The following is a 25,631-nucleotide window of genomic DNA, read 5'->3' as shown; positions in this document are numbered from 1 at the left end:
ACATAATTGTGTTCAGATACATAAAGTTATTAATGTGAATACCTGTGTCTCAAGGGAAAAGGATAACCAAGTATAGAATTACTCAGTCTTCTGACAATTTATTACTTTGTACATTTTCAAAAAGAAAATATATTAGGGCCACTTCAGAAAAAGAATGAATTCAACTATATCATTGAGACTATTTTAAGAGGAAAAACATAGTTGTCACTGTAGGCCTCATTTACATGATAGCAGACAGAATTACAGTCTGATGATGTCTCAGGGCCTTTCCAACACCATGTTCTCTAATGGTAGTGAAAGAGTATGAGACGCAAAACGTACTAGGATCACTTTTCTCCAATTTTGCCCCCAAATCTGGTTTGTATAGCTTTTAGGGGGCAGTTTTCATTTGAAAGACACAAAATTGTTTGTCAGTGAGTGGTACTTAAGAGACAGGCAAAGTCTTCTTCTGATTGACCCTCATCATTGTCAGAATCTGCCTTATTTTTCTGTCTCCAGGCTGGTGAAGGCAGAAAACATAAAAAAGGCAGAAACAAGTTTAGAGCCGAAACATTTCCTTCACGTAGACACCACTGAGGTGTGATCACAACTAAAAGTTAACCAATATTTTCCCGGTTCCAAAAGCACATCTGTCTCTCTTTGCCATAAAATGTTTGGTATCTCCCTAATTTAATTTCACTTAAAGTTCTTTCTCCTTCACCTTATAAAGAGGTATTTTTCTTTCACTACTACTTTTCTGAAACTTCCAGCGTCTCACATAGTTTTCAGTTAAAACATTTTTGCTTCCTTCTTCTCTTTTTTTAATGTGGTAAATTCCATTCTCCTTTATCCTTACCCTTAAAAAATTTAGCAGCATGAGAATTAGCCTTAAACTGAAACATGCCCCCAATTTTGTTTTTAGCTCTGGAACCCAGTAGAAATACAGCGAAACAACTAGTTTCTCAAAAACAAAAGAAAAACAAAAAAAAAACCCAAAAAACAAGCGCGGTGAAATTTGTGAAATAGAAGACTGAAAATGTGGAAAATCTTTCATTGGATCTCCTTGATAGCATAAAGCATGTTTTGATTTTTTAAACATAGTGAATGTTTTAGAATATGGATATTTCTCAGTATTTCTGACGTTTCTGTCTACCTGAAGTTAAAGCCTTTTAAAAGACTCCTCTACAGTAACGGTATTGAAGAATTTCTTAAAGAAACTACTGTGCACTCTCGCCTTACTCCTCAGTTAATCCTTCTCCGGATTTAGACAGTGGTGCCAGTCAGGTTGAGGCTTCAAAGGAATGAGCACAAATATTTGCCATATCCTATGCAGTATAGTTTTGGTGATAGAATTCATTTCGGAAAATATCATTGAAGTTATAGTATAAGCAACTCTCATCAACTCCAAGATGGATAAATAGAAGGTTAACAGGAAGAGGGATGAGGGATTCTCAGCATTCCCAAAGAAAGGAAACGAGGTTATAGACCTAGGAGTTTTCTGCATTTAAAAGGCCAAGAGATCAAGGCAGGCAGTGTTATGAAAAAAGTTAAAAAAAAAAATTCATCAAAATTAACAGGAATCCCGACATAGTTCGAAATATGCACATACGTATGTAACTAGTCCTTCTGATAAGGTTGCCCTGATTTTAATGGTTCACCCCAAACTGCACAGACTTTGGTAACTCGCTGCTGGAGATCCATTGCACACAACTTTTTTCTTCCAGTACACATTATAACATCAAATCAGGATTTGTGAACCGTGAGTTTTAACAAATTCCTTGTGAGGGTTCAGGGTCCTAGGCCTTGTTGCCCTTTGATCCATCCAGACCTTCTCTGGTCTTTATCATGGGGGAGCAAAGGGGGTGCTGACCTGCCAGCTGTGATTTCCCTGCCTTCCTCAGGAGCTGGAGTTCTCTGCCAGCTGGATGTGACCAATGGAAAGCCAGATCAGAGGACATCCCACCCAGACCCCAAGGTCTATACTCCCACCCAGGACCTCTGACCCTGGGTTCTAGTAACCTTGCCTTTTCCCTTTATTCCTCCAGCATTTGGGTTGTAGTGGCTTTACCCTGTTGAAAAATCACTGTCCTCTTTTTGTTTCTCAGCCCTTCAGTCACCTGTTTTACAGATTCCTTGAATTAAATTCTCCCTGCATTGACTACTTAGAGCAGTTTCTGTTTTGCAGGTTGGAGCCTGACTCCCCACCTCCTATGGTATGACTGTATTGGCTGCTATACATGGAAAAATCTCTTATTCCTTGATTTTCTTTTGCTAGGAATTATTTTTTTTATTGTGCTATTTAGAAAGTGCTCATAAAAGGTTCAGCCCTCAGGGGAAAAAATTAAACATTTCTTAAAATTTTGTTTTCAAACTTTTTACTGTTCAGTCAGAACAGGGCTGATGCTTAACTGAGCCTGATACAAAAATTCCATGCTAAACAGAAGGGTGGCATATAATAATTGTCAAGGTTTAATTTCCATCACACATCTTCCATAAGGCCCACTTACTAGCTTATTTGCCAGTGGTTTCTCTGCCCCCTTGTGTCTTAGTGCGGGGCGGGGGGGGGGGGGTAGAGGGGAGGGGAAGAGGAAGGAAGAGAGAGAGAGAGAGAGAGAAAGAAGAAAAGAGAAAATAAAGAAAAAAAACTTTCTGTATTATTAATTTGAAATATCATGTATGTGGATCCTTGGGATAATATTTCAAAATCTAAATTATGTTTACATTTTGTTTTCCTCCCTGTATTTTCTGCTACTGCCAAACTTTCAAGGAGAAAAAAATTCCAGGAAACCTCCTACAGTATCTTGAAGATGCTTCAAAAGGAAAAGGATTCCCCTGAAGCTGGAAAGATCTTCCTGGGCACATACAAGGGAAGATACAAACAGAGTGGTCAGTGTTTCCTGAGGAGAAGCACGGAGCTTGGAGTGATACTGGAGGAGTTGCCCAAGAAGAGAACCAGAAGTTGGCAGAGAAGTCGATGAGGTCATGCTTCCTGGTCTAGCATACAGGTGTGTCAGGGGAGACAAATCATTGCACAGATACCACCTGGCCCTCACTCATGTGTACTAGGGAGGGATTATACCAGTTCTTCCATCAGTTGCCCATTAGCACCAGATAGCCGAAGTGACTGGTCAGAATATGTGTGGGGGCCACCAGGAAAGAGCCCTCCCTTTCTTTGTTCTCTGTTCTCGAACATGGAGAGATGGAAACTGCCACTGCACGGCAAGAGTCTGTTGGAGAATAGAGCCAACACAGAGAAAGAGGATCCAAGAGATGGAGAAGGAGAAATTGGGTGCTGAAGACATTTGAGCCTGGATCAAGCTATTCTTGGAGCTAAACCTACCACCAGATTCTCAAGTTATGTGAGTAAATCAGTTCTCTTTTAGCTAAAGTCAGTTAGGAGTGAATTTTCTGTCAATTGCCTTAGAAAAGAGTTCTCATTGATACACTTGTCCTTAATACCTTTTCAAGGCCATAATGCTGGGACATAGTAAGTACATCACTTACCTGATGACTAATAGTGGATGCACACCATATGACATCAATTTATTTTGCTACTGCTACTGGGCAGGGCAAGGGGGGCCTTAATGTTATTGCATAGGAAGTGGCATGTCAAAATCAAGTGGGAATGCCCACTGTGGGTTAAACTTCCAGGGATGATGAAACTCTTCTTGCCCCAGTCATTGAGCCTTTTTTTCTTTCTTTCTTTTTTTAATGTTTATTTATTTTGCAAGAGAGAGCACGTGAGCTGGGGAGGGACAGAGAGAGACAGGGAGAGAGAGAATCCCAAGCAGGCTTCACGCTATCAGCTTAGAGCTCAGTGTGGGGCTCTGTCTCACAACTGTGAGATCATGACCTGAGCTGAAATCAAGAGTCAGATGCTAACCGACTGAGCCACCCAGGTGCCCCTAAACCTGGCGATCACAAGATAGAAATCAACAGTCAAAGCAGGAGACGTGAAACATAGCAGCCTTTGGTCCCTATATATCTCCCACCTCTTTAACGCTGCACCTGCCTCTAGCCTCCAGTCCTAGCCAACTAAAAGTAGTTCCCCAACTTGCTCATGCTGCTTCTTCATGAATTAGTAGCTTGGCACTAGCTCTCTCCTCAGGCTGGAATGGATTTCTCCTACAATCTACCCTTTAAGACTCAGCTTGTGCCCCAGCCTCTGTGAAATTTTACCTGACAGCACCAACACTGCCCTGCTCCTCACACCTGGCCATCCCCATCCTCTAAAATTGAGCGCTTACTGTGTCACACTCTGTACATCCTTCACTGTGACCCATATGCAATTATTTGTTTTATTTGTCTCTCCTGCTGGACTGAGCTCCATGAGGGCAGCAATTCTCTCCAATACTTCCTGGAACTTTTGGGGACCTGGCTGTTAAGCTATCAAAAATTCTTTGTGAATAGTGGAAATAACTGAGTGTATGAAATGAACGAATGCAGAAACAGAAGGAGTCATACATTTTCATAGCTGGGACCTTGGAGTTCACCTAATCCTTATGGTCAAAATATTGATCAAAATTCCTATCACAATAGGAATTGCAAGGTTATACATTCTAAGAGAGGACAATGTTAAATTTAATTAGAACTCATTATATAATCGTATCCTTTAGTTTATTTTTGCATAAATATAGCAATATATTACAAAGCACCTCTAAGAATTCTCATTCTTTAAACTTGGCTACCTTTCTTCTCTATTTCAAATTTAAGATTTTTAAATTCTCTTTAAGTATTCTATTTCCTATGCATGTCTGTTTGCTCCTCAGACCTACACGATATTTGTGATTAGATAATATTTTATTATAACCAAGAGCCAAAACATCAGTTCAAATAGCATGTGAAATGAGACACTTAACAGAGCCAAGCTAATTATAGTTGGAAAAAGACCCTCCACCCACCTTATACAAACACACACACACACACACACACACACACACACACACACACACACATTCATATCCATACTCTTTAATAATTCCAGGATTTCAACATCTTTGTGTAGGAAGGGAGTTGCTGTCACTTGAAAAGGTTACAGTAATGCATCCTGTTTCCTATAGACCTATAAGAATCTGGGCATGGTTAGAAGCAAGAGGATGAACACAGTGGGAATTGACATAACTGCATAAAAATGTACCCAGTTCTCTCCATGAAGGGTAGACTTAGTACAGATGATTTTCTGGGAAATGTTTCTTTCTTTTTTTTTTTTAAATGTGAATTGTCTTTGATAATTATTCTTTGCTTTTGGAGGATTTGTATGTGTAGAATCCAATAGATGATCAAGAAGAATGAGGTGGCAAATCTTCAGTGCTACAAATAGGCAAAAGTAGAACGACAAATGCTACAGGGACTACATTGTTAGAGACCTTCTGTGTTGCTTGACTGAGCCTTCCGGAAAAGTATTGCTGCAAATAATATCCTGTGGGTTGCACTGGTTGGGAAAGGGCGATGAACCCTCCAGGAGATTCAACTACCATTATTAGTGAAGTGTAACGTAGTAAAGATACAGACTGTAGAGCAATGGAGGAAGGTGCTTTCTTTCTAAGACGAAAATACACAAGGGTGGACCTTGAGATTAAGGAGTGAGGCTAGGAATCGGGGTATGCTCTTAAGGATCTCTGTGTAAATATTTTACATTAAGTTTTTGGTTGCTCTTATCTTTGGACTATCAGGAAGTTTTATTTTGTGAACAGTTTTTAATCTTTCCTCTATGTTGTAATCCCCTTCATTTGTTTCTAATCTTTAGTTGTTATTAACACCAGTATGGCCTCCTGTGGTGGGGGGTGTGGGACAATCAAAGAAAAGAACAGCATAGGAAAGTACAGCCGTCTGCATATTGCACCTCCTCAGGGCTGTAGTGTTGTGCCCCCCACTTATGGCAGTGGTGGGGGGGAAATGGGTGGGGGTGAGGGGTGGAAAAAGAGTAGTGGTCTGAGGAAGAGCATGGAGAACAAGGCTCCTGAAAGGACTGTGAATAAGCAGATGACTCAGGAGCAGACGGGGGTGGGGGTGGGGGTGGGAGTGGGGGGTGGAGGGGTGGAGGGGCAAGCGATGGCGGCTGGGGTTGGAAACATTCTTTGTTTAAAGGAATCAGAGCTTCCTGTCTATTCTACCTTTCATTACTGAGTCACCAAGCGTCCCCTGCTGTCCTCAAATCTGGCTACTTTTTCCCTCTTCCTTCAGCTTTCATCATCATTTTTTTTTTTTTTTTACCTAGATTTTGGCAACAGCCACCTACATTGTTTCCTGTCACCAGTTGTTTCCTTGCTCTGGTCTGGTTCTTCTCCACAGCATCAAAGAGCGCTGGCCTATGACCAGTGCTCTTGCTGGTACTTCCCTTAAAAAAATCCTTCTTGGGGCGCCTGGGTGGCGCAGTCGGTTAAGCGTCCGACTTCAGCCAGGTCACGATCTCGCGGTCTGTGAGTTCGAGCCCCGCGTCAGGCTCTGGGCTGATGGCTTGGAGCCTGTTTCCGATTCTGTGTCTCCCTCTCTCTCTGCCCCTCCCCGTTCATGCTCTGTCTCTCTCTGTCCCAAAAATAAAAAAAAAAAAAATTAAAAAAAAACAAAAAAAAAACAAAAAAAAAACGTTGAAAAAAAATCCTTCTTTCTGCCTGCTTATTGTCTTGGGGATTTCTTTTGAAAAGTTGGCACCTTTCATTTGGAGACTTAGGTATTCAAAGCTAGCAGATACCTGTTTGGTTAAGAGGTGCCATTAAAGTCATTTGTCATGCTAAAAAGATTCCATTTAAAGATTTACCCATTTAAAGATTACGCAGATTTTCAGTATTGAGGCAGGTGGCCCCACAGTAGAAGCAGTGATGTCCTTGAAAATCTTTGTTTAGGAAAGCAGATATTCACATACTGATCAAAAGGCTTGTGGGATATGCCTCTTTGACAATTCTATAAATCCATCAACTATTTCTGTTCATAGATGAATCTGGGTGGAGAGAGATGGTAATATGATAGAGACAATGGTGGGGTCTATGAACACAGATTTTGGATACAAATAGATTAATTCTTGGGCGTGGCTCTTTACCTCTGTACCTCGTTTTATCATGTTATATCATGGGCTTAATAGCACACACAGCCCACTTAATTTCCTGAAAGTTATTTATAGCATTTAAAAAAGTCTTCTATGAAGTTAATTTCATGCCTGAATTTTTAATATGCATAATGATTTATAAACACATGGAAGAGAAAGGAAGAGCCAGAAAATATGCCCCTTTATGCATCCCAGTAAGTCATGCCATTGAAAAGGGGCCCAGACACAGCTTTGAAATCCAGTCTGGAGTTCCGATTATCCCTCTCTTTTCATATGCTTTGTTTATAATGATTGAATGGATAGCATAAAACTGATATATAAAGTCTTTTCCTCATCTATATTGTAGAGAAGTACACCATTGACGTCTTCATACATGTCATTAATATAAGATTTCTCCTATATCAACAATAATGTGTTATAATACATTCAACTTTGGTATTTAGTTTATATGCCTTAAATTCAAAAGCTCTTCACCCACTACTGCCCACATATGCTGACAACTGTTCTGATCCCAGCAGGAGTAACAGATTTTCTTTCTGAAGCGTTGCAGAACTACAACCAGAGTGTTATTATTAGATGAAAGATCTCATACTGGTTTTGCGATAGAGAAAAAAGAAAGAATCGAGATGAAAATAATCTAGGCTATTTAAAAATGCCCCACATTTTCAAAATTGTAATTCAATTGGGTTTTCAAAGGTAACGTGTTCAAATGGCTCAAAGTTCAAAAGGTAAACAATTATAATCAGAGAATAATTTCTATCATATCCCTGTTCCCCTGCCATCCGGTTCTTCCAGACTACACTAATGTTATAAAATATTTGTATTTTCTCCCAGAGTTAGTCTACGTATATACAAGCAAATGTGGACACACATATGTGTTTAAGTATATATCTTGCCTATTTTCCCTTGACAACTTATTTTGGAGGTGGTTTTGTATCAGTATATATAAAGCTTTTAAATAATTTTTTGGTTGCATAGTATTCCATTTCAGGAGTATACATACATTATTTTACCAGTGCCACGTGAATGGATATTTAAGTGCTTTCCAATCTTTTGCTAGATATCCCTATATGATATCCCTATACCTACATCATTTTGCCTCTGGACAGGTATTTCTTTAGCATAAACTCCTAGAAGTTGAATTTCTTGGTTAAAACTATGTGTTATAATTTTTTAAGGAATGTAGTTTATTCATTTTTGAATTGTGATAAAAAAATCAAAAGGAACAAATGGATACATTTTGAAAAATAACTCTTTTTCATTCCCCCTTTGCTGCACCACACACTTCCTTTCCCCAGAAGCAAATATGCCTCTAGCTTCTTGTATATCCTTTCAGAGATTTTACACACACATAAGCACACGCACATACATATCCGTATGGACAAGAATGCATATATAGGAGAACTTATTTAGTCAGATTTGTATTTTTTTTTATGTTTTATTTATTTTTGAGAGAGAGAAGGAGAGAGAGGCAGTGCACAAGTGGTGGAGGGGCGAGAGAGGGGGAGACACAGAATCTGAAGCAGGCTCCAGGCTCTGGGCTGTCAGCCCAGAGCCCTATTCGGGGCTTGAACTCCCAAGCCATGAGATCATGACCTGAGCCGAAGTCGGACACTTAACTGAGCCACCCAGGCGCCCCCAGATTTGTATTTTATTATGTACTGTAGTCTACAAGGAACAGAAGGCTCTTGCAAAAATGGCTGAAAGGATTCAGTGTAACCATTTAAGTTAGGAACATACTCTTTTATTGCTTCATACACCATCATCATTTGAAGTGATAATTCCACTAATTTTCTCTATGCACATCTGTTCTGTGTAGAGGGAAAGGAGGCTATAAAGAGCCCTGCACTGTCCTCAGCCAAAAATCATCTGATGAGATCCAGTCTGGAGTTTGCTCTGTATGCCTGGAAAAGAGCAGTTACTCTATAATCCTATCCTCCTTATCAAGGGCTTCTCTTTCTCTTATGTTGGATTCCCTGTTCCCTCTGGCCCATGTAATCCTCTTTTTTATAGTGTTCTCCCTCACTCTGTCTTTCTTCTCTCTCTCTCTCTCTCTCTCTCTCTCTCTCTCTCTCTTTCTCTCTCTCTCTCTCTCTCTCTCTCTCTCTCTCTCTCTCTCACACACACACACACACACACACACACACACACACACACACAGAACTACTCATTTTCTCTCCCTTACATCTGCCAGAACAAGAGTGTCTAGGAGGTAAGTTTTTTGAGAACTTGCATTCTTGAAAAATCTATTTATTCTTTCCTCCCATTGATTGGCAATAGAGTTTTAGGTGGGAAATACATTTTCCCCCCCAGAAATTCGTAGGCATTGCTCCAGTCTTACTGTTAAGAAATACAATGCCATTGTAACTTCTGACCCAATTTTTTTCCTTTCTGGAAACATTTGTGATCTTCTCTTTGTCTCCAATATTTACCAGTGCCAGTGATATGCCTTCATGTGATTTTATTTTCATCTATTATATTGAACACTGGATAGGCCTTTCAGTCTGGAAATTAATGTTTTATAGTTGTGCAGAATTTTCCTGAATTATTTCTGGCATTTTTATTATTTCACTAATAATTTCCTCTTGAATGCTCTTTTTTCTCTTTTGCTACTTTTCAAGTACATACATATGTTTAGGTATACGTGTGTGTGTGTGTGTGTGTGTGTATACACACGTATACACACACACACACACATATACAAGTATGTATATATTTGAATTTGCTATATATTTTGAGAAAATTTCTCAACTTTATTTCCCAGCTGACACTCTTTTTCAAACTAATCTCTATACCCAGTGTGGGGTTCAAATGCATAATCTGAGATCAAGAGTCAGATGAACCAGCCAGGCACCCCCCAATTGACATTCTTATGTACTTTAAATATTTTACTTTTATGGTGACTATTTGTGTGTATGTGTGAGGGAAAAAACCTTTATTAATAACTAGGTTACAGTGAAATAGAGTGATGGTTTATTGGGGAATAAAAACTCAAGCAGAATCTCAGTCTCTTTCTACCCCAGCTCTAGCTTTCAGCTACTGTCTTCTTACTGGCCAATTTGGATGATGAGGCATATCTCTCTCTCTCTCTCTCTTTCTCTCTCTCTCTCTCTCTCTCTCTATATATATATATATACATATATATATGTATATCATAACATTTACCATTTTAAATAGTTTTAATTGTACAGTTCAGTGGCATTGATGATATTCACATTGTTGTGCAACCATCACCACCATTGATCTCCACAAATTTTTCATCTTCCAAAACTATAACTCTGTACCCATTAAATAATAACTCCCCATACCTCCCTGCCCTAAGCTTTCTGGCAACCACCATTCCATTATCTGGCTTTATGACCTTGATAACTATAAGTACCTCATTTAAGTAGAATCGTGCAATATTTGTCCATTTGAGTCTGGCTTATTTCACTTAGTATAATGTCTTCAAGTTTCATCCTTGTTACAGCATATGTCAGAATTTTGTTCCTTTTTAAGGCTGAATAATATTCCATTGTATGTATATTCTACATTTTGTTTATCCATTCATCTGTCAGTGAATGTTTAGGGTGTTTCCATATTTTGGCTATGTATATAATACTACTATAAACATTGCTGTATCTTATTTTTTATTTATACTATTATATATTTTTTTCAGGAGTTTTCTGAATGTTCCATTTGTATTATATTTTATTTTTTTTTTAAAGTGATGAAATCTTATCTTAATTCTCTGAAGATATAAATGTTATTATATATATGAATATATTATATATGTAAATTTATTTTTCTCTGCATTGTGTTCATATCTTCCAAGTTGCACTTTATTGCTTGTTTATTTTTGTCTCTTTTCCATGTTAGAGTTTTTATTTTTCTTTTTTTTCAGATGTCTTGTAATCTTTGATTTTCTACTCTTGATTAAGAATGAAAGTCTAAAAGCTGATAGGGAGCTCTGAATACATATATGTACATATATATCTACATATACGTATATATGTATGTGTGTGTGTATACATACACACATGTATATTAGGGCTTACTGACCTTGAGCTTTCTGCAAGGGGACCTGGGAAGGCTACGTGTTGGACATCCTTGTTAGCAGTACTTTTAGGTCTTTCTAGTTGGGATGGATGGCCAGATTCCCAGAGTAAAGTCCATCCCTCTCCTTCCTAGAGGGTTGAGATTTGGCTGCCAGTGTCCTGGGTGCTAAGTATGGAAAGGAGTTTTGAGAGGATGTTTCTGATAGAATATTCAGGTCTTCATTTGTGCCTGGCCTCTCTCAGTCCAAAACAAAAACCACAGACTTGTCCTAGGTTGGGAGAGTCAGTCTTCCGCTGGCCTGGAGTTGGGAATCTAAAGAGATAATTGCTTCTCAGTCAGCGTTGACCCAGTCCTTCAGCACTGACCTTGCCCCTTTCACTTTCAGGTCCAGAATTACCTGGTGCTACCATTTCTTGAACCTTCCGAGGATTCTGTTGTGTTAATGGGAACGCTTCTCAGCTTTCCTCCATTACAGCTTAGTTTCTACTCTGTGACGTCTGCTGAATCCGTCAGATTTCATCCATCTATTTTCTAATTTTCAAAAGTATGTCGCTGCTATCTCATCTCTTCCTCCTGATCTTTTTGTGTCTTTAAAAAAAATGCCTTTCGGGTTACTTTCACATGATTTTCTGAAGTGGTAGCTGTTGATATGTGTGTATTCAATCCTTACGTTAACCCTAAACTGGCATAGCATACTCTGCTTGTCTGGGAAAGAGGATAAGGGCCTCCTTGATTCACCAAACTTCCAATCAATTTAGGGACTTACAATTCAGTTTTATGCCATTAACTTAATGCTGTCTTATTGAAAATTCTCGCATTTCCTCATTTCAAGGTAATAGTTAGAAATCAGTTTATTTTTCTGTAACTGAGGCATTAAAGTTTTAGCCTAAATCACATGAAGCATCTACTCTGGAAAAGCAGTCGATGTGTCAGTAAATAAATCTATTTATTTTAAGGTACGACTTGCCTATAGACATTCTATTAGAAGGAGTAATCATTTAGAAAATTATATTTGCTTACGATGGATTTTAAATTATTAATGAGTTGTGTTATTTGGTTCCCCATTTATAAAAAAAAAAAGGCTCCTCCTGGTGATTTTTAAGAAGTTTCATATATTTTCTTTGAGGTCATTGCATTTGGTCAAGTTAAAGTAGTGTTGCAGTAATCGAAATGAATCTGTAAGAGGAAAATAACTTAAAAATAAAAATGGCACCTGTTTATTACCCAGATATATCTGTTCCCTCTGCTTCGTTTTAGTCATAGCTATTTAATTTCCTGAAGCAAAAAACAAACAGATTTTTCACTAATGTCAGTGCTGCAGAGCTTGCATAGGACAGAAGAGCCAGCTGTACTCGATTTCGTCTTATGCATCATCAACAAAATTGGCAGCTAAGTTCTGATTTCAGAGCCTTTATGGTTAATGATGATGTACAAGCTGTGCTTGATTTTCAGATACAAGACTGATCTTTGCTGACAGAAAAAATCTATTTTTGATTTGTAAATTGAGCAAATTTGATGCAAAATTATTGATGTAGGATAAACGCAGATCACGAAGATATCATTTTTAGACTCACATTTCTACCCCTTAAACCACTTCGCTTTATTATTATTATAATCATCATCACCCTTATAATTATTAGCATTACGATGATGGTAACTAAGATTTAACTAGAATTGCAGTGAAGTTTTGTGAATGAGTCATGTATCGACAAATCTTCTACTAACTTAAGAATGTGACTGCAATGAAAAGGAACAACAGAACTAATTAGCAATCGATTCCATTAGCATCCCTGCTCTGGGCATAAGGCTAATTCAGAACCCTATGTGGCAAGTGATCATGAGTGTAATCTGACATCACGTAAAGAATGCTGGAGCAAATAGGTGTGAAAGAGGGGGGAAAAATGCTTCCTTAATTATGAGCTCTTTCACACCAGAAATATTTCAGTCGTTGCTTAAAGCAGCTACTATATTTTTTGAGTTCATACAAATCATTTTATCCTACTTGCCCATGGTGTACCATTGAATTTTTTTTTTTTTTTTAGAAGCAGCAGTAATGGCCTTGTGCAAAATCATGTGGCTATAAAGTCTTATCTCAGATGTTGTTTCATCTTGGTCCCATGCAGGAGCCCTGCCCACATGTATCCAGTTCTTTCATGCTGTTTCCTGGAGTAGTACTCCTACCCTTTGCTCTAGTTTGCCCCTTCCTTATTCCATACCTGTCACTCTTTAACCATATCACAGCTTACCTGTCTTCTGTCCCATTCCTTTAAGATTTTGTAAGGATACATGCGTTAGGAGCTTGAAAATATTGTTTTTTAGATATATTATCCTTCTAGGAGTACAGATTTGCATTTTAAGAGGAACTCTTGAAGACCTATTGCCAGAAGTTGAAATGTCACCTTTTTCTGTCTGTCAAGAGTGGCAAAAATCCATATCCTACAATAACCGGCTTTTACTTATTGATTTTATGCAGCTTAAAATGTGTGTTTCTGAAGCATAATGAGATAGAGATTAAGATCAAGGGCTTTGAAGTCAAATGGATCTAGATTTGAAACTCAGGGCTGCCACTAGTCCTTAGTTGCATTTTACTTATCTTTAAAGTAGGATACCAGTACCCACCTCCTGGGGCTGTTGTGAGAAGTATATGAATTATTGCATGTAAAATGGTTATTATAATATTGAGCAATAGTAGGGGTTCAATAATTGTGAACTACTATTATTATTTTTGTAATTGTATAACTCAAATATTCTTTCCAAATTATTGATTTTTCTTGATCTCAGATATTGGTTATATATCTATATATAGATATCTCTAAATATAATCCTATACAAAGGATATATATAGGTATGTGTGTATATATATATACACATATACATATATATACATACGTGTGTATATATATGTGTATATATACACATACATATATATACATGTATGTATATATATGTGTGTGTGTGTATATATATATATATATATATATATATATATATATATATATATAAAACAAGGACACGTAAGGCATCAAGCCTTGTTCAACTTTGTTTCCCCAAGAATCTGCATGTAATAATTGCTAAATAAATGTTAAATTTTATTCAATCCACCATAAAATGTCTTTGATTACAATATAAATTTACTATAAGGCAGAAATGGCTTAAATAAAGAAAAGAGATTGGATTTCACATTGATGTATTTTAATTGAATCACACTATATTTTGGGTTTATCTTCAGTAAGTTCAAACGAAGCATTCCCTTACCAACTCTTTTGTTATCGACATAACAGAAATCTCACAAGTATAAGCAATAAACCAGTATCCAAGGGCCTCATTTACTACCAAGAGGCACATTAGATGCTTTGAGATTACTAGCAAAATACTCCAAATTATACTCTGGAAGTCTTAAAGAGTTAATATCTCCCTATAAAATGTTACCTGGTTTGTTATCAAGGGATGATTTAAACATTTGGGGAATCTGTTTAAATAATATCAACAAAACAACATCAGTACCAATGATGTGTGGTCCAGTTCTGTAGAGTATAAATCAGGCTGGGAGTTAAGAAAATCTTTCAGAAATCGGGGTGAAAAGTTGTCATTCAAGAATCATTAAAAATGAACATGCAAGAGACCATCTCAAGTATAGAATTTACTTAATATCTGCAGTGAACTCAACCTAGGGATCTTTTGAAGTTGTTTCTATAGACTGAGTTCAAGATGTTGTCATAATGAGTGACTGATGAGTGACTCTAAGTGAGGCTTATGCAAAATACCAGGCCCTCAATTAGATAATTTAAAGTCTAACAAAATCTAAAAGACTGCTTGTTTGGAAGCTATTGAATCATTTTTAAACATTGAAGGAACCCAAAGTAAACCTACTTAGTGGCTGAGTTTTGGGATATAGATATGAGTGGAGTTAGAAAACCTTGCCCTTGCCCATATTTACCCATACTTGCATTTTTTTTCTTTAGAAACACAGTCCTTGTGTTTCCACCTGTACTGAAGCCTTGTCTAGCCCTTTCCCCTTGAACCGGGATCAAGTCACCAGACTCGATCGACAACACTGAGCATCCTGGTACAGTGGTAGTCCCAGGCCTCCCTCTCCAGGCGAGAGCCATCCTGTATTACACTGGGGCCATTGGAAAGCAGATGCAGTCACCAAAACTATTGCTCCTTGCCCCATCACAGCAGTCCCATGTCCAGGTCCTCCCACATTCCTCACTGCCACATCTGGGAGACTCAGGAGCAAATAGATACTTAGTAGCCTCACATCTTTCTTCTTAAACTGGCTGTCCTCCCCTTCTTAAAAGATATCAAGCATCCATTTTGACCCACATTTCCATTTCTTGCACAGCTCATAATCAGAAGCCCAAGCTCATTTTGTTACCCATTCTTTTTATTATCCATGGGCCAAATCCAGCCCACTGCATGTGTTTGTAAATAAGGTTTTGTTGGAACACAACCATGCCTGTTTCTTTACATATTCTCTATGGCTGCTTTTACACTAAAACAGCAGAGTTGAATAGTAATGATAAAGGTCATTTGGCCTGCAAAACGTAAAATATTTACTATATGACTTTTTTGTGTGATTTTTTTTTTAATTTATTTATTTTCAGAGAGACTGAGACAGTATGAGTTGGGGAAGGGCAGAGAGAGAAAGTGAGAGACAGAGAATCCCAAGCAGGCTCCACGCTGCCAGCGCAGAGGTTGATGCGGGGCTGGAAGCCACAAAACTGCAGGATCATGACCTGAGCCGAAACCAAGAGTCGGACACTTAACCGACAGAACCACCCAGGCGCCCCTGTTGTTTTCTTTTTTTTTTTTAATTATTTTATTTCACTTTATTTCATCATAATAAGGGTACTCTTTAATCCCCATCCCTACTTCACCCCCCGCCCCATCCCCACCTACCTCTCCTCTGGTAACCATTAGTTCGTCCTCCATAGTTAAAAGTCTGTCTCTTGGTTTGCCTCTTTCTCTTTGTTTTTTCCTTTGCTCTTTTGTTTCTTTTAAAAAAAATTTTTTTTAACGTTTATTTATTTTTGAGACAGAGAGAGACAGAGCATGAACGGGGGAGGGTCAGAGAGAGGGAGACACAGAATCTGAAACAGGCTCAAGGCTCTGAGCTGTCAGCACAGAGCCCGACACGGGGCTCGAACTCATGGACTGTGAGATCATGACCTGAGCCGAAGTCGGCCACTTAACCAACTGAGCCACCCAGGCGCCCCAAGTTTCTTAAATTTCGTATATGAATGAAATTATATTGTATTTGTCTTTCTCTGAGTGACTTATTTTGCTTAGCATTATACCTTCTAGCTCTATCCATGTTGTTGCAAATGGCAAGATTTCATTGTTATGGCTGAATAATATTCCATGGTGTGTGTGTGTGTGTGTGTGTGTGTGTATACAACATCTTTTTTATCCATTTATCTATCGATGGACACTGAGGCTGCTTCCATTGTTTGGCTATTACAAATAATACTGTATAATACTGTAATAAACATAGGGGAGCATGTATCCCTTTAAATTAGTTTTTTGTATTTTTTGGTTAAACACCCAGTAGTCCAATTACTGGATCATAGAATGGTTCTATTTTTAAAAAAAATTTTTTTAACGTTTATTTACTTTTGAGAGAGAGACAGAATGCAAGAGGGGAGGGACACAGAGAGGGAGACACAGAATCTAAAGCACGCTCCAGGCTCTGAGCTGAGCTGTCAGCACTGAGCCTGACGCGGGGCTCCTACTGACGAACCGCGAGATCATGACCTGATCTGAAATCAGACGCTTTAACCAAGTGAGCCATCCAGGTGCCCCTCTATTTTTAACTTTTTGAGGGACCTCCACACTGTCTTCCACAGTGGCTGTACCAGTTTTCATTCCCACCAGTGATGCACAGGGGCTCCTTTTTCTCCACATCTACACCACCATCTGTTGTTTCTTGATTTTTTTTATTTTATTTTAGCCATTTTGACAGGATATCGGGGTAATATCTCATTATAGTTTTGGTTTGCATTTCCCTGATGATGAGTGATGTTGAGGATCTTTTCATGTATCTGTTGGCCATCTGGATGGCTTCTTTGGAGACATGTCTGTTCATATTTTCTGCCCATTTTTTAATTGGATTATTTGTTTTTTGGGTGTTGAGTTGTATCAGTTCCTTATACATTTTGGATACTAACCGTTTATCAGATACATCATTTGCAAATATCTTCTCCCTTTTGGGAGGTTGCCTTTTAGTTTTGCTGATTGTTTCCTTTGCTGTGCAGAAGCTTCTTATTTTGGGCCCTTTTGTAGAAAAAGTTTGCTGACCTCTACCCTATCTATTCATCCTCATAAGTGTATGTCCACTTATCTGACCCGATCTCTCACTTCTATTGCCACCTCAAGCTCTTCCACTCTAATACATGGTGCTAACTGTTCATGATCAGCAAACTTGTCTTCATTTTCAACTTCATTTATGGAATGTTCCCTTTGCTCTCTTACCATAGGTAAAACCTGGATATGCCCTGACAAAATCGTTCCTAATGCATTGTAGTCAAGGCAGGCTGTCTGCTTTTACATCCTGTGTAACTACAGGGCTGATCCTGGAATGAGTGTTCTTGCTTTTCAGTGACATTTGCAAATCTATTCTCTTCCCTCATCCATCCAAACGCCCAGCTCTTTGAAGTTCGTGTCATCAGACTTTGTCACCTACTACCCCTCCTCGTTGTTGTCATCTAGAGAACTTGGTTGCCTTCTTATTTGATACCTTTAGCCCATGGCTCATTGTCTTTTTATTATTCTGCCATTATTCTCACAGACTTCCTTCTTACTGACTTCAGCACCATCTAACACTTCAGACTCTGGGTTTCTGGACCTCCCCTCCCTTCATTCCCTTCTCTCTGCTGTCCTCTCTTACCTGGCTGAACTTTAACTCTGGTTACACCCACTAGTCCCTGCGCACCAAAATAAACTGAAGACTGATGAAGACACAATAACTATGCTGGCCAATATCACTTTAAATTCTTGCTATATATCTCAAATGGGTAGTTAGATTAGTCAGGATTTTCCAGAGAAACAGACCGATAGAAGATGATTAATGGATGGCTCAATCAATAGATAGATTTATTATAAGGAATTGGCTCATGTAATTATGGAGTCTAAGATCTGTAGTCAGCAAACGGGATACCCAGAGAGTGAATGGTATAATTCCAGCCCATGCCTGGGCGCCTGGGACCAGAAAAACCAATGATGTAAGTTCCAGTCTTAATCTGAAGGAAGAAGACTGATGTCTCAGCTCCAAGATAGTACGGCTGATTGAGCGAATTCTCCCTTGCTCATCTTTTTTTGTTCTATTCAGGTCTTCAGTGGGTTGGATGAGGCCCACCCGTTTACTCAGTCTCCCTATTCAAATGTTCATCTCATCCAGAAATACCCTCACAGGCCCACTCAGAATAATGTTTAACCAAATATCTGGGTACCTCATGGCCCAGTGAAGCTGACGTAAAAAGTTAACCATTGCCGTAGTCAAGAACGGTCTTCCTTCTTCCACAGGACTGTTGCATTCCCAGTTTCCAAAATGATCATTCCACATCTTGTCTTTACTCCTTAAGTTTCCTAATCTCTTTTCCCCTCCATACTCTCAGCATGTAACATCATTTCATAAATCAATGAGAAAATGGAGGTAATCCAAGAAGAATTCCCTCCCCCTTTCAACCCAAAACTCTCTGCCCATCTTGCTCTAAACCTGTTCTCTGCCTGCCTTGTTTTATTATGGAGCTAGTGTCTCTGCTGCTCTGACTGGTGCGCCCTACCATTTGTGCTCTGAATCCCCATCCCCCTCACCTTCTCGAAGGCTTGGTTTCTCAATTATGTCTTCATCCTCTTCTGAATCCTCACTTCTTTACTCAGTTACTCCCACTGTCATAAACCACTTCTAGTAACTCCTTTCTTCTTCTTCTTTTTTTTTTTTTAATTTTTTTTCATGTCTATTTATTTTAGAGAGAGACAGAGTGCAAGTAGGGCAAGGGCAGAGAGACAGGGAGACACAGAATCCGAAGCAGGCCACAGGCTCAGAACTGTCAGCACAGAGCCCAATGTGGGGCTCAAACCTACAAACTGTGAGATCGTGGCCATGATCTCATTTAAAAGTAGTTACACAGTTATTCTCCATCTTATCATTCTACTTGAAGTCTCTATATTGCATGTGTCACTCCCTTATATGTATATATGTTGATGGAGTTTACTGTTTTCCCCCCATCAATAAATATGATTTGTGAAAACAGTTCTCTTTTTGTCTCCGTATTATTCGCATATATGACAGACAGAGAGTCCTCAATAATGATTCTTTTGAGTGATTGCATGCACTATTTCCTTCTTTTTCCATTTCTACTCCTAGACCATAATATTCTCAAGGATAAGGACTTTGTCCTTCTGTCTTCTATGTCTTTGTAGTTGGTTTCATAAATGCTTGTTGAATGAGTGAGTGAATCATTGATACAAATGAGCAATAACCTAAAGATAAAAGTTATTAATATGATGTTCTACTTTTAAAATTTGCATTGGCATTTTTACTTGAAAAAAATCAGAATGATTTCTTTTAGGGCTATACTAATTCCTTTTAAACTGCTGCTAATTTGTGTGACTTATCCATATGCATCTAAATTAATTTTTCTAACTTTAACTCAGGCTTATAAATAAATAAGTATACATATATGTATGTAGATGGATGGCTATATATACACCTACCCACACATATATAAAACATATGTTAGTCCTGTTCTAAGAATCTGCCAAACTCTCATGGTAAGACTTGCCAATTGCAGTCATGTGACGGGATGACAGTTCTCTTCTCTGGGAGAAGTCCAGACTTCCAGTGTCTGGGACAGAAATAATATAGACCAAGAAACATATATAGCTGATGAGGGATGATTTTTGGCTCCCATAATGTGAGGTTTGGTCTTCTTATTGGGAGACTTTGAAAATCATTAGACCAGAAATCACTTTTTTATTCCTACAAGCCAAATTTTTTTCCTTCTTGTATTTCTTGATGCAGGCATACCGCAAAGACGGTCTTCCTGGTCAGTATGGGTTTAGACTAAACTCTGCCACTGGATGATAGCATGAGATCTTTTGCCAGTGCAGCTGTCTAATTTTTATCAACATAGTAAATATGTATCCAGATATACTCAGTTACAGATACTTTCCTGTTGTCAATAATGTAGGACTGCTGAGGAGTAAAGATGTTTTCATCCTTAGGCAGAATTGATTCAGAGGAGATAACTGGGACACTTCACCGCTAGCCTTATGCACACAGAGGAGGTAACAGTAAGGAGTGCTTTCAGCTGCAGCCAACAAAAGAATCAGCTAGCAGTGGTTTCAACAAAGTTAGACTTAAGTGGCTTCATGACATTAAGACTGCCATGTCTGCAGTTCTGCTGGCCTTCCCTTCAAAGTCAAACGATGACTGTAACATAGAATGTGTCCGGTGCACTTGGGCTAGCAAAGAAAGTGTTTCAGTGCAGGAAGCAGGGTGTGGTCTGTGCTAGTGCATTTCTCCCTGTATACTAATCAAGGAGAGAAAACCATTCAACAGAATTCTCTTTACATTTTACTGGCTACAAATTGGTCTCCTGACAGTGCTTAGACCGACGGCTAGAGCCACCTTTTCTGAGAACTGGGGATCGTTGCCTGATTCCTGAACAGATTTGGGGTTTGATTTCAAAAAATAAAATGGGAATGGCTTTTGCGTGGGTAAAGAATAGTGCCTTCCACAGAGGGCTACCAAGACCATTCATGCTTATGAAGGAAATAATGCTTATGTGGAATCGTGAATTCAGGTAGAAGTTGACCAGGTAAATAAAGTTTAGAAAGGTTGAAAAGGACAAGAAAGAAACTTCCACGAGCGTATGGAACAAAGAAGTGCAAATAATGAAATATAGCTGGTCGTTCTATACGAGTAGAATAATGAGAGGAGAGACTACAGAGTTTGGCAGGAGTCGTGTCATGGAGGCAGTGTGGGAGCAGGAAGGCAAGTTCTCACACCTCCAGGCATTCATTCTGAGGTTGCTAAAGTAGCGAATAAATACCAGTCTGGGTTTTCCCTTCATATGTGGCTACGAAAATCCAGACTTTTAAGGACAACACTGTGATCTCCCTATTTTGAAGTAAAAAAGTAAGAGCAGTCATTACTTAAGATATCTTGCTGCGCACTCTCTCTCTCCTCTCTCTCTCTCTCTCTCTCTCTCTCTCTCTCTCTCTCTATCTGCTTAAGTCTTACCTGGAGATTTTTTAGCTGTTTGCTGAACCAGATGGTGTTCACTGGTTATGGAGACTCAGAGGATTTTCCAGCTATATTACCTCTACTAAATCTTTGGGGAAAAAATAGCTGAATGCTTGGAGTGAGACCCATCCTGCTACTTTGATCATTGTTGATTCGACCAAGGGATCAGTACCTGAGCCCAAAGCTGCCCGATAGGAATGTACCTTGTTGGGTAATAACAGACCAATATAATCACATCTTCTCACAGTGGGAAAACTAACAGAGTGAGGGATGGATGCCAGAAAGGTCAATAACAGAGACAAGATGTGGAGGAGGAAGGGGTATGGAGAGAGAGAGAGCTATAGAGAGAAGAAGAGAAGGGGAAATTGAGCAATAGCAGAGTTCTGGCTATAAACACAGTAAGTCTTTGTTTTTGTTTGTTTGTTTTTTGTTTGTTCCATATTTTTAAAGTTTTAATTTTAATTCCAGTATAGTTAACATAGAATGCTGTATTAGTTTCAGTTGTACAATATGGTGATTCAACAATTCCATACATTGCCAGGTGCGCATCAGGACAAGTGTACTCTTTAATCTCTATCACCTATTTCACCCATCCTCCCACCCACCTCCCCTCTGGTGATCATCTATTTGTTCTTTAGTGTTTAACACAGTGAGTCTTTGATCTTGCAAACTGGGTGAAGAAACCGACAGAGGAAGTACCAACCATTGGGGCGGCTGGGTGTTTCAGTTGGTTAAGTGGACAACTTCAGCTCAGGTTGCGATCTCACGGTTTGTGAGTTCGAGCCCAGCATCAGGCTGGCTGCTATCCGTGTAGAGCCCGCTTCAGATACATTGTCCCCCTCTTTCTCTCTGCCCCTTCCCTGCTCATACTTTCTCTCTCTCTCTCAAAAATAAATAAACATTTTTTTTAAAAAAAGTATCAACTACTGAACAGTTCTTTAGTGAATCTGGATCATATTATCATCAGAGCCTGGGAATAATTGAGTCTATTTTCAAAATGCAATGGAATTCTGTTGCCCCAAATAATATAATATATTTGGATAAAATTACTGATGAAGGCTGCAATCATACATTATTTTGAATGAATTTGAACTACCCTCTACCTTCCAGGGTAAGTATCTAAGGTGTGAGGACTTCAGGAGCAGTCATGGCAGTGTTTCTTTTCTTGTGGTTAATTTTTCATAGAGAAGCCTTTTGTTCTTTTTTGGGTAGTTCTGAATAAGAAAACAAGAGTCCAAATGGAGCCAGGTAATCACAGAGGCAACAAGAGAAACAGAAAATAATGTTTAACTGTTAGAAATTCAGGGCCAGAAGAGACATGTTTCGTGGGTCTACCGGGCTGGGAATATGGTCTGAAGTGACAATAAAGCAGATTGGAGAACAGGAAAGAAACTTCTAGAGAAAGTAGGCAACAGGGACCTGTTCCAGTTGAAGCATGTCTTTATGTCTCCTAGAATGGTAGTTCTCTATGGTGGTTACTCTCTAGAACTACCTGAAGAACGTTTGAAAACCCATTTCCAGACCTTTCACAAATCCTGCTGAATCATAATGTGACTTACACAGCTGACTCATCACCTGCCCATGAGGCTTTCACCTGTCCACAGTGAAAATATCCATATAATGATGGTAATAGTGCTTTCTTGAAAGGGACTATCTTTAGTTCTCAGACCATGGCCATCTTAATTTTTAATTTTATGGTGCTCACCTATTCTTCCTTTTATGAAATTATTGTGATAAAAGATGCTACTTCAAAAAAGGTTCTTAGCAAAATAAAAATTAGCTAAACTGTTGTTCAGTTTTGACCTTGGGTAATTTACCAGGACTTAAAATCTGAGTGATAACATGTAACAGCGTGGTTTTGTACAGATAAAATGAGAGAATGTATAGAATATGCTTGGTACATAAATACTGAAGATGTCCTGTGTTATCCGGTGAGATACTTAGGTTTGCAAAATTTGACTCCCACTGCTTAAGCAGTAAAGTTGATTTATTGTTCCAGGTAAGTGAAAAGTGTAGATCTTGTGGTGGGCCTCAGGTATTGTTTAAACAGGACTCTGGTTTTACTTTCCTGTGATTCTTTCTGTTTTGCCCTCTTCTGTATTTTGGTGTTGTCTCTGGACTAGCTTCTCAAGGTGGCTGCCAGGATCCACATAGTGAGAGAGAATGCTGTTCCTGAAACCAGTAACAGAAGTACAGTCCTCAGGAGATGGGACCACCCCTCAGCCATGACTGCGGTCAGGGAGTCCCACACATTGACTCAGTCAGCCCTCTCAGTTAGCCTCAGTTAGCCTATTCCTTAACACAGCGGGACCAGTCCTTGAGGCTGGAGATGCTGTAAATCCCATAAAAGCCACCTGCACACAGTGGGCAGGAGAAAAATTAAAGTTGGAAGAATTCCCACAATCCCTCTCCATAGCCGTAGTCCCAATATACTTGCTGACTGCATACGGCAGCCCCCTTCACATATACTTCCTGCCTGCTATAAAGCACTTGAGTTAAAATGAAAGAAGCTGCCAACATTGCCTTTAAGGAAAATGTTATTCGCTTTATTTCATACTTAGAAGTACTAAAATGTTGCTACTGAAGTTTGAAAGCTATGGAAAATTAGAAGAGGAAAAACAGGTTCTTAGCCTATCAGAGAAGATAACCATCTTTAAAATGTAGTGTCTTATCATTGTCTTTCTCTTATGTGTGTGTATGTTGTATGTTACATACAAGTTTTTTTATGTTTATATTTTGCTATAAATTGAGTTTTAAACTAATATATATATATATATATATATATTTTTCTTGACTGTAAGAGAAATATCTAGTCAGGTTTTTTAAATGGGAACACTGAGAAGTGTGAAAAGAAAAGGAAGGAAGGAACGAAAAAAATAGGAACCTTACTGAGATACCATCTCTGTTTTTCAGTGTGCATCAAATATTTGCTTTATGTAGTTGAGGTAGAGCTATTTATACCTGTGTTTTAAGCATAATTAACAAAGAAATGCTCATTTGTCTTAGATGACAGATAATATTTACCACTGGATGGTTTATTAGTCTTTTCCCATTAAAAAAAAAATGACTCAGGTAATCAATATGAGTTTGAAAGATGTGGAAACTTATAACTCAAGCTTCTTAGTAATAAAAATGACCACTATTGCTGTGTGTAGTCCTGTTTTGTGGAAAAGAGGAAAGGGGCTTGTGTATGATAATTGTCTCAGTGTGGTTCACAACTTAGTGAATAGTTTAGCCATTTTTGTCTCTTAATTTTTTTTTTTTTAATCAAAGCAGTATGTGCATATAATTCTAAAAGACAAGTACAGACACAGAAGCCTTCTCCTCCACCTCTTCTGGGGGACCCCACCCCTCCCATTTCATCTCCAGAGCAATAACCACTTTGAGTTATTTTAACTGTGCCTTGTAGATGCGGCCATCTTGTTTCTTGATGCTTTTAGTGCCGTTTACAATTACTGGCTTTGGACATTACTTATTACTTCCCCGCTCTAACAGATGAGGATTTCGCACTCTCTCACGGCTCCCATCCTCCAAATATTTTTACATCACACTTTTGGTTAAGTCAACATAAATTGTTTGTATTGTCTTGTCCATGTAAATATTGTTTATAGATGAATATGTAATTTATTATGTTACATTTCTTTTTTTTTTTTCCTATACCTTTGGTTTCCTGAGTTATTTATCATCTGGTTTTGTTGTTGTTATGTTTGTTTCATGTTCTGTACATCTAGCATTCCTCCCCAAAATCTTAGTATTAATTTTTAAAAATTGAACTATCCTACTGAAATGAAAAACATATCAATAGAGCCAAACATATGAAGTTTTCCTTGCTTTACTTGCTAGTTTTTTTTGTGCTGTCCCCTCACCCCTCCGCCTTCCTGACAGATGGACTTTTTTCTAGGCACCCTGCATACCTGTCATGGTGAGAATTTCCCTTGCCACTCTTTTTTGTTGACTATTTTCTGAACCTAAGATTTCCCCTCTTTCCTTGCCCTCATATTTGTAGAGCAAACCAAACATCAGAGCGCTCTTTTTGGAGAACTTGCTTGATAAATTTTTATTCACTCACATTCAATAGGTAGTTTGGATAGGTAAATAATTCAAGGAAGGCTAGACATTTTCTCATGGTACGTTAAAGGCATTCCCCCCCTTTTCTGGCATTTTGGGTTTGCACTTACCTTTCCTTGAATGTGATCTCTGCTTTGTCTCTGGAAGTACTTACACCTAACAGGGGTGTTCTGAAATCTTACCATTCCATGCTTGGATGCCTCTCTCTTTTCATTCATTGTACCAAGAACTCATTGGGAACATGTTCACAAG

At 38.6% G+C, this 25,631-nt stretch overlaps 1 protein-coding gene across 1 annotated transcript in view; it reads left to right on the top strand.

Moving 5' to 3' along the window:
- The first annotated feature begins 2,768 nt into the window (after positions 1-2,768).
- GPD2 (glycerol-3-phosphate dehydrogenase 2) overlaps positions 2,769-25,631 on the top strand; it is a 220,100-nt gene continuing 197,237 nt past the window's right edge. The window contains exon 1 of the mRNA XM_058715227.1: positions 2,769-3,338. The gene's annotated coding sequence lies outside the window, so the exon portion shown is untranslated. The remainder of the gene's footprint in view (positions 3,339-25,631) is intronic.

This window comes from Neofelis nebulosa, chromosome 2, assembly GCF_028018385.1.
Source record: "Neofelis nebulosa isolate mNeoNeb1 chromosome 2, mNeoNeb1.pri, whole genome shotgun sequence".
Classification (NCBI taxonomy): Eukaryota; Metazoa; Chordata; class Mammalia; order Carnivora; family Felidae; genus Neofelis; species Neofelis nebulosa.
The sequence above is the reverse complement of the archived record's forward strand: the minus strand, read 5'-3'. Positions and strand labels throughout refer to the sequence as shown.